This window comes from Crinia signifera, chromosome 6 (genome assembly GCF_055691185.1).
Source record: "Crinia signifera chromosome 6, ASM5569118v1, whole genome shotgun sequence".
NCBI lineage: Eukaryota > Metazoa > Chordata > Amphibia > Anura > Myobatrachidae > Crinia > Crinia signifera.
In genome coordinates, this window is record NC_139222.1 from 1,158,656 (window position 1) to 1,171,494 (window position 12,839).

The window sequence follows — 12,839 nt, forward strand, 5'->3', positions numbered from 1 at the left end:
AGAGGGAAGATGGATGCGGCAATGTACAGAGACATCCTGGATGAGAACCTGCCCCGGAGCCTCTCCTGACCTCAGACCGGGGAGACGGGTCAGGATAGAGGGAAGATGGATGCGGCAATGTACAGAGACATCGTGGATGAGAGCCTGCCCCGGAGCACTCCCGACCTCAGACCGGGGAGACGGGTCAGGATAGAGGGAAGATGGATGCGGCAATGTACAGAGACATCCTGGATGAGAGCCTGCCCCGGAGCGCTCCCGACCTCAGACTGGGGAGACGGGTCAGGATAGAGGGAAGATGGATGCGGCAATGTACAGAGACATCCTGGATGAGAGCCTGCCCCGGAGCGCTCCCGACCTCAGACCGGGGAGACGGGTCAGGATAGAGGGAAGATGGATGCGGCAATGTACAGAGACATCCTGGATGAGAGCCTGCCCCGGAGCGATCCCGACCTCACACCGGGGAGACGGGTCAGGATAGAGGGAAGATGGATGCGGCAATGTACAGAGACATCCTGGATGAGAGCCTGCCCCGGAGCGCTCCCGACCTCAGACCGGGGAGACGGGTCAGGATAGAGGGAAGATGGATGCGGCAATGTACAGAGACATCCTGGATGAGGGTCTGCCCCAGAGCGCTCCCGACCTCACACCGGGGAGACGGGTCAGGATATAGGGAAGATGGATGCGGCAATGTACAGAGACATCCTGGACGAGAGCCTGCCCCGGAGCGCTCCCGACCTCAGACCGGGGAGACGGGTCAGGATAAAGGGAAGATGGATGCGGCAATGTACAGAGACATCCTGGATGAGAGCCTGCCCCGGAGCGCTCCCGACCTCAGACCGGGGAGACGGGTCAGGATAAAGGGAAGATGGATGCGGCAATGTACAGAGACATCCTGGATGAGAGCCTGCCCCGGAGCGCTCCCGACCTCAGACCGGGGAGACGGGTCAGGATAGAGGGAAGATGGATGCGGCAATGTACAGAGACATCCTGGATGAGAGCCTGCCCCGGAGCGCTCCCGACCTCAGACCGGGGAGACTGGTCAGGATAGAGGGAAGATGGATGCGGCAATGTACAGAGACATCCTGTATGAGAGCCTGCCCCGGAGCGCTCCCGACCTCAGACCGGGGAGACGGGTCAGGATAGAGGGAAGATGGATGCGGCAATGTACAGAGACATCCTGGATGAGAGCCTGCCCCGGAGCGCTCCCGACCTCAGACCGGGGAGACGGGTCAGGATAGAGGGAAGATGGATGCGGCAATGTACAGAGACATCCTGGATGAGAGCCTGCCCCGGAGCGCTCCCGACCTCAGACTGGGGAGACGTGTCAGGATAGAGGGAAGATGGATGCGGCAATGTACAGAAACATCCCGGATGAGAGCCTGCCCCGGAGTGCTCCCGACCTCAGACCGGGGAGACGGGTCAGGATAGAGGGAAGATGGATGCGGCAATGTACAGAGACATCCTGGATGAGAGCCTGCCCCGGAGCGCTCCCGACCTCAGACCGGGGAGACGGGTCAGGATAAAGGGAAGATGGATGTGGCAATGTAAGAGACATCCTGGATGAGAGCCTGCCCCGGAGCGCTCCCGACCTCAGACCGGGGAGACGGGTCAGGATAGAGGGAAGATGGATGCGGCAATGTACAGAGACATCCTGGATGAGAGCCTGCCCCGGAGTGCTCCCGACCTCAGACCGGGGAGACGGGTCAGGATAGAGGGAAGATGGATGCGGCAATGTACAGAGACATCCTGGATGAGAGCCTGCCCCGGAGTGCTCCCGACCTCACACCGGGGAGACGGGTCAGGATAGAGGGAAGATGGATGCGGCAATGTACAGAGACATCCTGGATGAGAGCCTGCCCCGGAGCGCTCCCGGCCTCAGACCGGGGAGACGGGTCAGGATAGTGGGAAGATGGATGCGGCAATGTACAGAGACATCCTGGATGAGAGCCTGCCCCGGAGCGCTCCCGACCTCAGACTGGGGAGACGTATCAGGATAGAGGGAAGACGGATGCGGCAATGTAGAGACATCCTGGATGAGAGCCTGCCCCGGAGCGATCCCTACCTCACACCGGGGAGACGGGTCAGGATAGAGGGAAGATGGATGCGGCAATGTACAGAGACATCCTGGATGAGAGCCTGCCCCGGAGCGCTCCCGGCCTCAGACTGGGGAGAGGGGTCAGGATAGAGGGAAGATGGAAGTGGCAATGTACAGAGACATCCTGGATGAGAGCCTGCCCCGGAGCGCTCCCGACCTCAGACCGGGGAGACGGGTCAGGATAGAGGGAAGATGGATGCGGCAATGTACAGAGACATCCTGGATGAGAGCCTGCCCCGGAGCGCTCCCGACCTCAGACTGGGGAGACGTGTCAGGATAGAGGGAAGACGGATGCGGCAATGTAGAGACATCCTGGATGAGAGCCTGCCCCGGAGCGATCCCTACCTCACACCGGGGAGACGGGTCAGGATAGAGGGAAGATGGATGCGGTATTGTACAGAGACATCCCGGATGAGAGCCTGCCCCGGAGCGCTCCCGACCTCAGACCGGGGAGACGGGTCAGGATAGAGGGAAGATGGATGCGGCAATGTACAGAGACATCCTGGATGAGAGCCTGCCCCGGAGCCGCTCCCGACCTCAGACTGGGGGCGATCGTTCATCTTTCAACAGGAGAATGACCCTAAGCACAGAGCCGAGATATCACAGGAGTGGCTTCAGGATGTCCATGAGTTTCCCAGACGTGAATCTGATTGAAAATCTCTGGAGAGATCTGACAATGACTGTGCACCAACACTTCCCATCCAAACTGATGGAGCTTGTGAGGTGCTGCAAAGAGAAATGGGGGAAACTGCCCAAAGAGATGTGTGCCAAGCTTGTGGCTTCATATTCACACACACATTATTTATTTATTTACAGTTTTTTATATAGCGCAGCAGATTCCATTGCGCTTTACAATAGTAGTCAGTGATAAAACAAACTGGGTAACAGACAGACTTGGGGGTTAGAAGGCCCTGCTGCAAGCTTACAATCTATAGGAGACATGAGGTTGTAATTGCTGTCAAAGGTGCATCAATGAAGTATTGATCAAAGGCCGTGAATGTACATGTGATTTGTTAGTTTTTTATTTTTAATCAATAGGCAAAAAAAAAAATCTACCAAAATCTTTTTTTCACGCTGTCATTATGGGGTATTGTCTGTAGAATTTTGAGGGAAAAAATGAATTTATTCCATTTTGGAATAAGGCTTTAACATAACACAACACAATGTGGAAAAAGTACTGTATGTACTGTACATTTGTCCTCCGTGACCAACAAGTCGCCTTTCCTCGTAATACATGTGTGAGACATTTTTCCATTAAAATGCATCTTATACACAAAGCGGACATGACGCACAAGCACCTTACGCTGATTAAAATAATTTGCAGCATGCCAATATTCTTTGAGGACCAACATGTGTGGGGAGGCGGCTCGGGTGAGCCTGGTCCTCTATGGCCGTTATATAGACGATTTGTTTTTTTGTTTGGGATGGGGATGAAATATCAGCCCCAGGATTTGTCACGTCACTTAACACTAATTAATTTAATTTGCATTTCACGTCATCCGATCACCGCACTAAAATGAACTTCCTGGATATAGAATTTTTAATAACGAAATAGTTACAGCTAATTTCATTAAAGAAGTAGGCACAAATGCTTATTTACACTGTAAAAGTGGGCATCTCCCAGCTTGGAAGAGATATACCCCAAAAAGCCAACTATTGAGGCTGCACAGAAATTGCAGCGATATGGAGACATTCCATCTACAAGCTCAGAATGTGGTAGAAACTTTCAATGAGAGAGGCTACCCCATACACCTAACAAAGAAAGCCATAGAAGAGGTGAAATGAACAAATCGAGACAAACTACTTAGAAAACAAGACAAGAATAGAAAAGATCCCACATTAATGAGTAACCGAGATTTGGCAATCATCTCAACTTTTCACAACCAACACCAAAAAAGAAAAAATACCGTTCTAAAAAATGATCCAATTCTGAAACAGGACCCTATTTTGGGTGCAATTATCCCTGATAAACCGCAGTTTATGTACAAGAGAAATCATTCAAAAATATTCTAGCCCCCATTTTGTTTAAAACCAATTCCCTCTGAATATATAGATAAAGATAATAATACATGGTTGACAAAAACAAATGTACAAAAACCAGAAATAGTACCAGGTATAGATTCGATTATCAACCTGAACAGTTTTATTAACTGCAATAGCGATGACATAGTATATATCTGCTAACATGTACACTATGTAGGGAGAACCATAATCAAGTTACAATCAAGTGTTAATGCTGATTTGATTATTACCAGAGATACAATATGTGAAAAGCGCAGGTTACGTAATGTGTCCGTAACCTGCTTACCCTTTATACCTAGCTACGTGCGAACAAAACGTAGCGCAACGTAGCGTACCTTTTAATTGTATGTTATACACTTAAGAACCAATACCTTGATAAGAGATCCCTTCGCAGGACTTTGTCTCTAATTCTGCGAATATACTTTAAAGGACAGAGTCCGCAATGTACCTTATCGCTATTATGCGAATAACCAGACACGACCACTGAATAGAAGTAAGGAGGTTAGAACTCCATAAAAGGTTGTATTAAAGTCCCTAATGGACAAAAGGGGATTACAGTAATAAGAAATAAACAGGTATAACAAGTGATACAATATACTAACAATGAATGCTAACAAACTCTGCTAAGGGGAAAGAATACAATAATACAAGACACAACCAGCCAACAATACTACAAGGATAAATACCGTGAAATGCAACCGTTACCCGTCTCACTCTAGTATGCGAAGCGCCGTCCGGTCAGAGCTCACTATCGTTCAGGAATGAGCGATAGTCCGGTAGGAAGGTCCAGGGAAGTTAGTTGTGCCGAAGTGACCGAGCCTGCTCCGGGTCGCCTATCTTATAGGGTCAGAAAGGGGAGGTCAAAGGCCATTCTCATTGGTCAGAGATCATATGTCCGGTCCACTGTGATTGGAGGTTAGACGCTGTACCTGGTCTGACCAGGTGCAGGGGAGTGAACTTTAAGAGTCCTTTGTTCAGTGGTTTCGGCGTCAGCAAGGATAAGAACCGGTTTTATCTGGTTTCCTTTGTTTAACTACTTACAACAGAAACTGTCTCTGGGATATGGAATATGTCCATAACTATCGGACAGTGTACATTGCGAAATATTCGCAATGACCGGAATACTTCGCATAATGAGCTGAACGGAACGGTACTAAACACGATATAGACAGGTGTGTGCAGGGCTAACTAAGCTATGTGTGGCGTTCTAAACCTTTTAACTATATTTCATTTCGTGTAAGTGTGTTATTATGAATTTATATGCGATAGTATGTCTACTCTTCTGGTCCACATTGTCACACATACTCGGGTATGGAAACTTTATTTGCGCAACTCTGCGAACCAAAATGGCGGCCATACTATCACAAAATGGCGTGTGTGTACCTAGACTTCCACACAAGGTTCACGGAACATCGCCAAAATATCGCAAACACATTTATGTTACAAAGGGTGACATTCTATGGATTGAGATAAATGCGCATGTTTTTATATCGCACCACATCGCCGCTATTCGCCCTTTTTCAAATCGCATTTTTTTGTAATATTTCGCATATTTAATGGGATGCACTTTGGAGGCTGAAAAGTGCGAAGTGGTGCGATTTGCGGCGAAGTGGTGCGAATTTAAGTCACAAAAAAGTGCGATTTTGTACGCCGGTCATGTGCGAGTTTTGGACCATCCGGAGTGCGATTTACAAAACTGTCTCCGCATGACTAAGAACCCCCCAACCTATTGGCCCACCTCTGTCCCCTCCATTATGCATCACACCCCCTATATAAAGTGGCACTGGCGCCATTTCACTCTTTGATAGGAAGTAAGGAGCATGGAGAGGAGCAGTGGCAGTGTGAGCAGAGGAAGAGGTGTTGGTGGCAGAGTGAGGAGTGGCAGAGGGAGCAGTGGCAGCAGCCAGCCAAGTGGGAGAGCCAGCAGTGTGGCAGGCAGCATGGCCACAGCAAGGCCAGCCCCAGACCAGGCCCTGGGCATCCAGCCCCAGCAGGAGGAGGATCCGCTGGCATCCCCATCCTATAGCCAAGACCTTGACCATACCCCACAGCAGCTGCAGGAGGGCCACATGTCAGAGGTGGAGGAAGATGGAGGTGTGGAGGAGGAAGACACTGGCATGGAGGAGGAGGGGTACATGGCTGGAGTAGAAAATGAGGAGGAGGAGGTAGAAGCTGGCCGCACAAAAAGTGGCCGAAAGGTCAGATTTTCCTAAGAGGAAAATGCTGTGCTTGTCCGGGCTATCCTGCCAGTGTTTGACCGTTTGCTTGGCAAATCTCACCACAAGACCACTGCACAGCGCAAAAGGGCTATGTGGAAGGACATCACCCAGGCGGTGAACGCTGTCAGTCAGCACAAGCGCCTGGTCAGAAATGTCAAGAAGAGATTCAATGACATCAAAAGGCAGCTGAAAAGTAAAATGGCCATGGAGTTGGAGGAGGCCACCAAGACTGGCGGAGGAAGCCCCACCACTGTCTGCTACACGTCCTATGAGGTCAAGTTGAAGCGAATCATACCACCTGAGGTCCTGCCTGGCATGCATGTGACGGATACCGATAGGCCGCCCACGCCATCCAGAGCTGGTAAGTGTGACCACATGCAATCTTAAACATACATGCCAATGTTTTCTAACTGTAATGTTCACTTGAATTGTTATGCTAAGTAAAGTGCTGCTGTGGAACTACATAGCCCAGCAAGGTCATGCACAAGAAATTGCCTGCTCCTACTTTCAAATTGCTCATAATGCTGGGCCTTGTAGTTCCACAACTGCTGATATTGATCAACACTGTAACATTCTTTCTAGCAGCCTAACATGTATGTGGCCAAAAACACAGAGGTGTACTGGTGGTTTAGCTGCCATGCCTACATACCACAGATTATCCAACAGTTGTAATGTCTACAATAGTTTAATAATACTCTAACAAAATAATCTGGTAAAAAACAGATGTCAAATAATATGGGGACTAAATAATGTAGTCCTTAACTAAAGGAAGTATTGTCCATTATAGTCATTTCAATGCATGTTTGCCGTAAATGCTTATCAATTGCAAGGTCCATAATGGCTGCCCATCTTTCCTTTCACAGATTGTCCATCCCGAAGTGCTCACGCATCCAAGACAAGAAGGCCCGTTGGAGCAGAATCTGTGGAAGCAGGTAAATGAACAAAAAACACGCCATTACACATACAGTACACACACCCATATCACATCCACAATATGTCACACTACATTCATCTCCTGCTGCTACATTGCAACGGAAATGAATGTAATCTGACCGAGCCATCTCACTTATTATTAATGTCAATGTTACATGCTGTATCGGGGTACATGTGTAAGTACATAACACCCCTAGGTATGTGCGTCCAGCATCTCAAGCCCTTTCTAAAACAGTACAAAAGAGAGTCTGGCCTATATATGCATCAGTACTTACCTCTTCATCTGTATCCACAGGTACTATACAACTAGGGACAGACCAAACTGATTCTTCGATGATGGTGTTGGACGAAATGGACATCATTCTTGAACCCGTGGAGACCTTTGCGGCAGAGGAGGAAATACAGACCTCATCACAGAGTGATCTTCCCCCAAGTGGGGTGTCTCCCAACCCACCCCCACCCACAAACACACCCCATACAGCAGCTTCTGCTTCCCAAGTAGCTAACTCCTTGGTCAATTTCAAGGAGAAATAAATTGAATTTATGGCCTCCCAAAGCCTGCAAATAGGTAACATCCAGGGGTACATGCGTGACACGTTTCTTCAATTATGAAAAATTGCACGTAGTGTACGGGTAGGTGTAGGCACTCATGTGCGCATTGCTAATAGCATTGACACCCGTTTTGCAGATCTAACTTCTGCTGTAAGGGAACAGAATAGCCGGCAGCCTTGCGCAAAGTATAGCTGCACTTAGCCAATCATGCACAGCGCAGACCAATGCCTTAATAGCTATGCAGGCCCAACTACAGCAGCTGGAAGGCAATGTCGTAGGTGCAGCAGCATCAACTCTCAGCAGTGTATCTAGCACCCCAATAAGTGGCTCCCCCACTTCCCCACCCCGTCGGAGTATTAGGACCCGTGGTGGGCTGGGTGCAGGTTCTAGAAGTGGTGTAGGGTTGCCTGATGCTGGGAGAAGATAGCTCATATTTTTGATAGTTTGGTAATATGCAATACATCTTGTTACTTCCCCCGACAGTTTTAATGTTTTACTGACAAAAATGCAGATTGCTTCTGACATAGTATACTGCAGTAAAAATGTCTAACCGCAAACCATTGTGTCAGTGTATTATTTATCAACCAATTGTTGTGTGAATTATGACATAGTGTAATGGTATATGACAATGGGATTGCTGTAAAGTAGTGTTGGGTAACTCCTGGCCCGTCAAAGGTTGTGGAACAACATATTCCAGCAAGCTCTGACACTCATGGTTCGGACTATAATGGTTATAGTGTGTCAGGGCATGCTGGCATGTGTAGTTACACAACACCAGGTGAGCCATGTTTTAGAGCAAACTTCATTCATACATGTTACAAATGTACTTACAAGCTTGATACCAGCAAGGGATAGGTCAGCACCACCAGCTGCATCCGTTGGGCTCTGTGTATTAGGCTAAATGTGGGTGGAAACAGATGGTATTGGTAAATAATTTGTTTATGAGTACACTTACAGCACAGGTACATTTTGGAATACAGGGCGCATGTGCTTACCAGATAAGTAACGGCTGATGATGTGTGTGCGCACCAGATTTCCCCTCTGCGTACCCCTCACTACCCGAGGTGTGGTAGGTTGGGCTTCCTGCACGACTGCTGCATGTTCCTCCTCCACATAGGCAGGTTGGGACAGGGCTATGTTGTGCAGCATGCAGCAGGCCTGGATGATCATCACTACTTTTGCAGGGTGGTAAAGCAGCGTACCCGATGACCGGTCCAAACACCGGAATCTACTCTTCAAAACGCCAAATGTGCGCTCCACCACATTGCGGGTTGCAATATGGGCTTCATTATACCGGTGATGTGCAGGGCCCTCTGGGGAGCGCAAAGGTGTCATGAGCCAGGAAACACACCCATATCCTGAGTCACCTAAAACACAGATAGGAAGTGATTGCCTTATATGGTAAGGTATGTCTTTTTTGCAAACAGGAGACACTGGTAGAAGAACAATATGCTTGTGAAACAGGAAACACACACATTAGAGCAGGTACAAATAAGGACAGACAGGGTAATATGTAAAAAGGTACTTACCTAGTAGCCAGCCCTCTGGCATTTGGTGGTCGGTAAATCGGTTCCAGAGGGCTGAGTGTCTCAGAATATAGGCGTCGTGGCAGTTCCCAGGAAAGCCTGCAACAACACTCAGGATTTTGAGATGACCATCACATACCACCTGTACGTTCAGGGAGTGCCGCCCACGCCTATTGACGTAGACGTGGCCCCGCACGTGCGGTGCCCTAATCCCAATGTGTGTGCAGTCTATAGCTCCCAGCATGTGAGGGAATGCTGAGAGTCTATAGAAAGCCAACTTGTGGTCCTGCCACTCCAACTCAGAACTGGGGAATCTGATGTATGTCCACCACAACTTCTTTAAAGCAAGTAACACTTGAGTAAAATGCTTAGAGAAAGTGGCCTGTGATACCCCCAAGGCCCATGAGGTCACAGACAGAGTGGAGCCTGTGACCAAATAGTAGAGGGCACACATTAATTTGTGCAGCCCAGACACTGCATAGTTGCCACCCCCAAAAGGGTCCAAATCATCTCTCACCTGCTCATATAAGTCCAACAGGTTAATGCGGTTCAGCCTAAACATCACCACAACCTGTTGATCCGAGAGGGAGTCCAGGTACAGCCGAGCACGATACATACGTGGGGTACGCAGTAGTCGGGGGGCTACCTGGATCTGGCGCGCAGCTTCCTCCCTCCTGCGCAGCTCCTCCAAATGGGCCACATCACAAATCAGCAACTCCAAACCACTCTGCAAAATCTCCATGTCTCAAACCCTCACAGGTGTCCTTAATGATGTTGGGGTTTATGTAGGGGTGTTTGTGAGTGAAAATGAGGGCACCTGTGGTGAAATTAACCATGTGTGCACTTGACCAAAGTGAGTTCTGGGCCAAATCGCCAAACAGAACCTGGTCTGAAATAAGTACGAATATTAGTCACCTTAAAAGTGCGATTTGCGAAAAAACGCATTGCATTAAATAAGCGATTTGTATACTTTTCTGTACGAAAACATCTGGATGCGATATAAATGCGATTTTATCTCGCACTTTTGGTCCGCATGCTTTAACGCACATAATATGCGATTTCAGTCATCCTATTAAATAGGCGATTTGACGGAAAAATGCGATGTCGCCATTTTGTTTACTAATTAACGCCACAAAACAGAAATCTCAACCCATAGAATGTCACCCATAGTGTCTCTAAACATTATTTCCAGCGGCATAACCGTGATCCCAGTTGTTTAAAAGTAACAGGCATAGAACATACACCTGGGGGGAGATGGATGCCGTAAGCTTTGTGTTCAGATCTTTTGGATGTTCAAAATTGACAGCTTACATCCAAAAGGTCTAAATGAAACAATTGAATTAACTGTATTATGGATACATCAGATAAACTGAGGGACTGGAAGGTTTTTTAATCCGACCATAAGCATTAGGATAAACTACTGTTCTATGAATAGATTATCAATATGCATAGTTATATGTATATAGATATATTTACTATGATTCCTCCTATAATAGTCCCTTATTTATGGGTCAATTAATTCTATATATTATGTATATTCACTGACTAAGAATAAAGATATACATTTTACCAGTCTAAACAGTTATTACATGTATTATAGAAATACCAGTATTTTCAGGTCTATACTGATAGATCCAAAGTCCGAAGCAGTAGTCCTAGATATGGCCACGAAGGTCCTGAGAAATGTACCATGGGTTCTGTTCTACTCATAGATGATGATGTTCCTTTATTATCAGAGGAATCACTAAATGTGAAGACTGTAAATATCCCCCCCCCCCCCCCCCCCCGTGTACGGTTGCCAGGGGAACATGTAAATATCCGGCTGCCTAAAGGAAGTAGCGCTCGGACTATCCCGGGGCGAATAATGGAACGGACTTCCGGTAAACGGGGCAGGGGGAGAAAACACCGACGCCGGACTCAGAGAAAGAGCAGAGTGAGCTCTAGGTAATCAGAAAGAGTCCTGATAACCAGCACAAACGAGTTCTTTATGGGATCCATTTGTAGATGTAGATGGTATGAAATACAAGGGTCACGTGATCGGGAATCCGTTATCACTAGAACCAACCATCTCCACCCCAAAGGGACTATAACGCTACCACACGCAGTCGTGGCAATAATCCCGGGACATGAGTGTTCAGACTGTCCAGCATTACAAACTTTTCATCTTGCCCATCAAAGTCCAACAGGACCCACCACAATGAAGGATATGTGGGGTGCTTTTCATTTAAGTAAATTTACCCTTATTCATTTAAAGTGTAATTTACACTAAACACTTATTATGCTCCAATTGAACTGCTATTTTTAGCGTATTATAATCATGTTCACTTTATTTTTTAATTTATATTCTAATTATTTTTAATTGAATCATCTCCTTCCTGAAAGCGCAGGTAAATCTCCTTTCTCAATACTCTGTGTGCACCTGCTGCTGTACCTGCATGCAGAATGGTACATTACGGAGAGAACTGTAACTGCTCGGGGGTCCAGAGGTCTGTGCCGGATCCAGTTTCTCCGTCCCTGCTCCTGGAGTGTGCTGGTATCCATATTGGAGACCTCAGTAGCCGGCTATCCTACTTTGTACTGTGGCCCATTCCACTTGGCCTCCAGCAGGATGACCTCACACCCTACAGAGCACTACGTTGAGGCCAGCCCTGGTCAGGGTAAGGATAGTGTGCTGCCATCTTGGTGTGGTGCTGGTCAGGATTCGTACATCTAGTTTGTATTAGGGACCCACCAGATATACAAGGACAGCTGAGCACCAATGACAAACATTTACTGACTCAAAGATCCTTTACCGTCAGTTTATTAATAATAAATACAACATTAATAATTCAGTATAATAAACCTAATCAGCAACTGATCGCAGTTATAAGGGTATCAGAGACACATATCGTTATAGGATGACATCACTGCATCTGGGTCATACAGAAATAAACAACAGTGATGATGTCATACACAACAAGTACACGCTCCTCTGATGTCATGCCCAGTTAGACTTAATTAGCGCTTCAATCAATTTAATCATCTGTGATGAGCAATGGGCCGTTGGGGTGCCTTGAGGACCGTGCTTGAGAACCTCTTACATTTTACTGGTGGGGGCAACTAGATGCTCTGTCAATGTTCTGCTGGGAAACCTTGGATCCAACCATTCATGAGGATGTTACTTAGATACCTACCTATACATTGCAGCAGAACACGGACAACCCTTCATCGCAACAGTGTTCCTGATGGTGGTACGATACTGCGCCCGGCCATACTGCAAACATTGTTCAGGGATGGTTTGAGGAACATGGCCAAGAGATCAAGGTGGTGACTTGGCCTCCACATCCCACAGATAATCGTCTGACCATCTGTGGGACGTGCTGGAGAAACGAGTCCACAACTCACAGGACATGAGGGACCTGCTGCTAATCTAGGTTCCTGGTCCTACAGAACTCATCAGAGGTCTGGTGGAGACCATGGCCCAATGTTCTCAGGAGATCCTATGCAAAATAA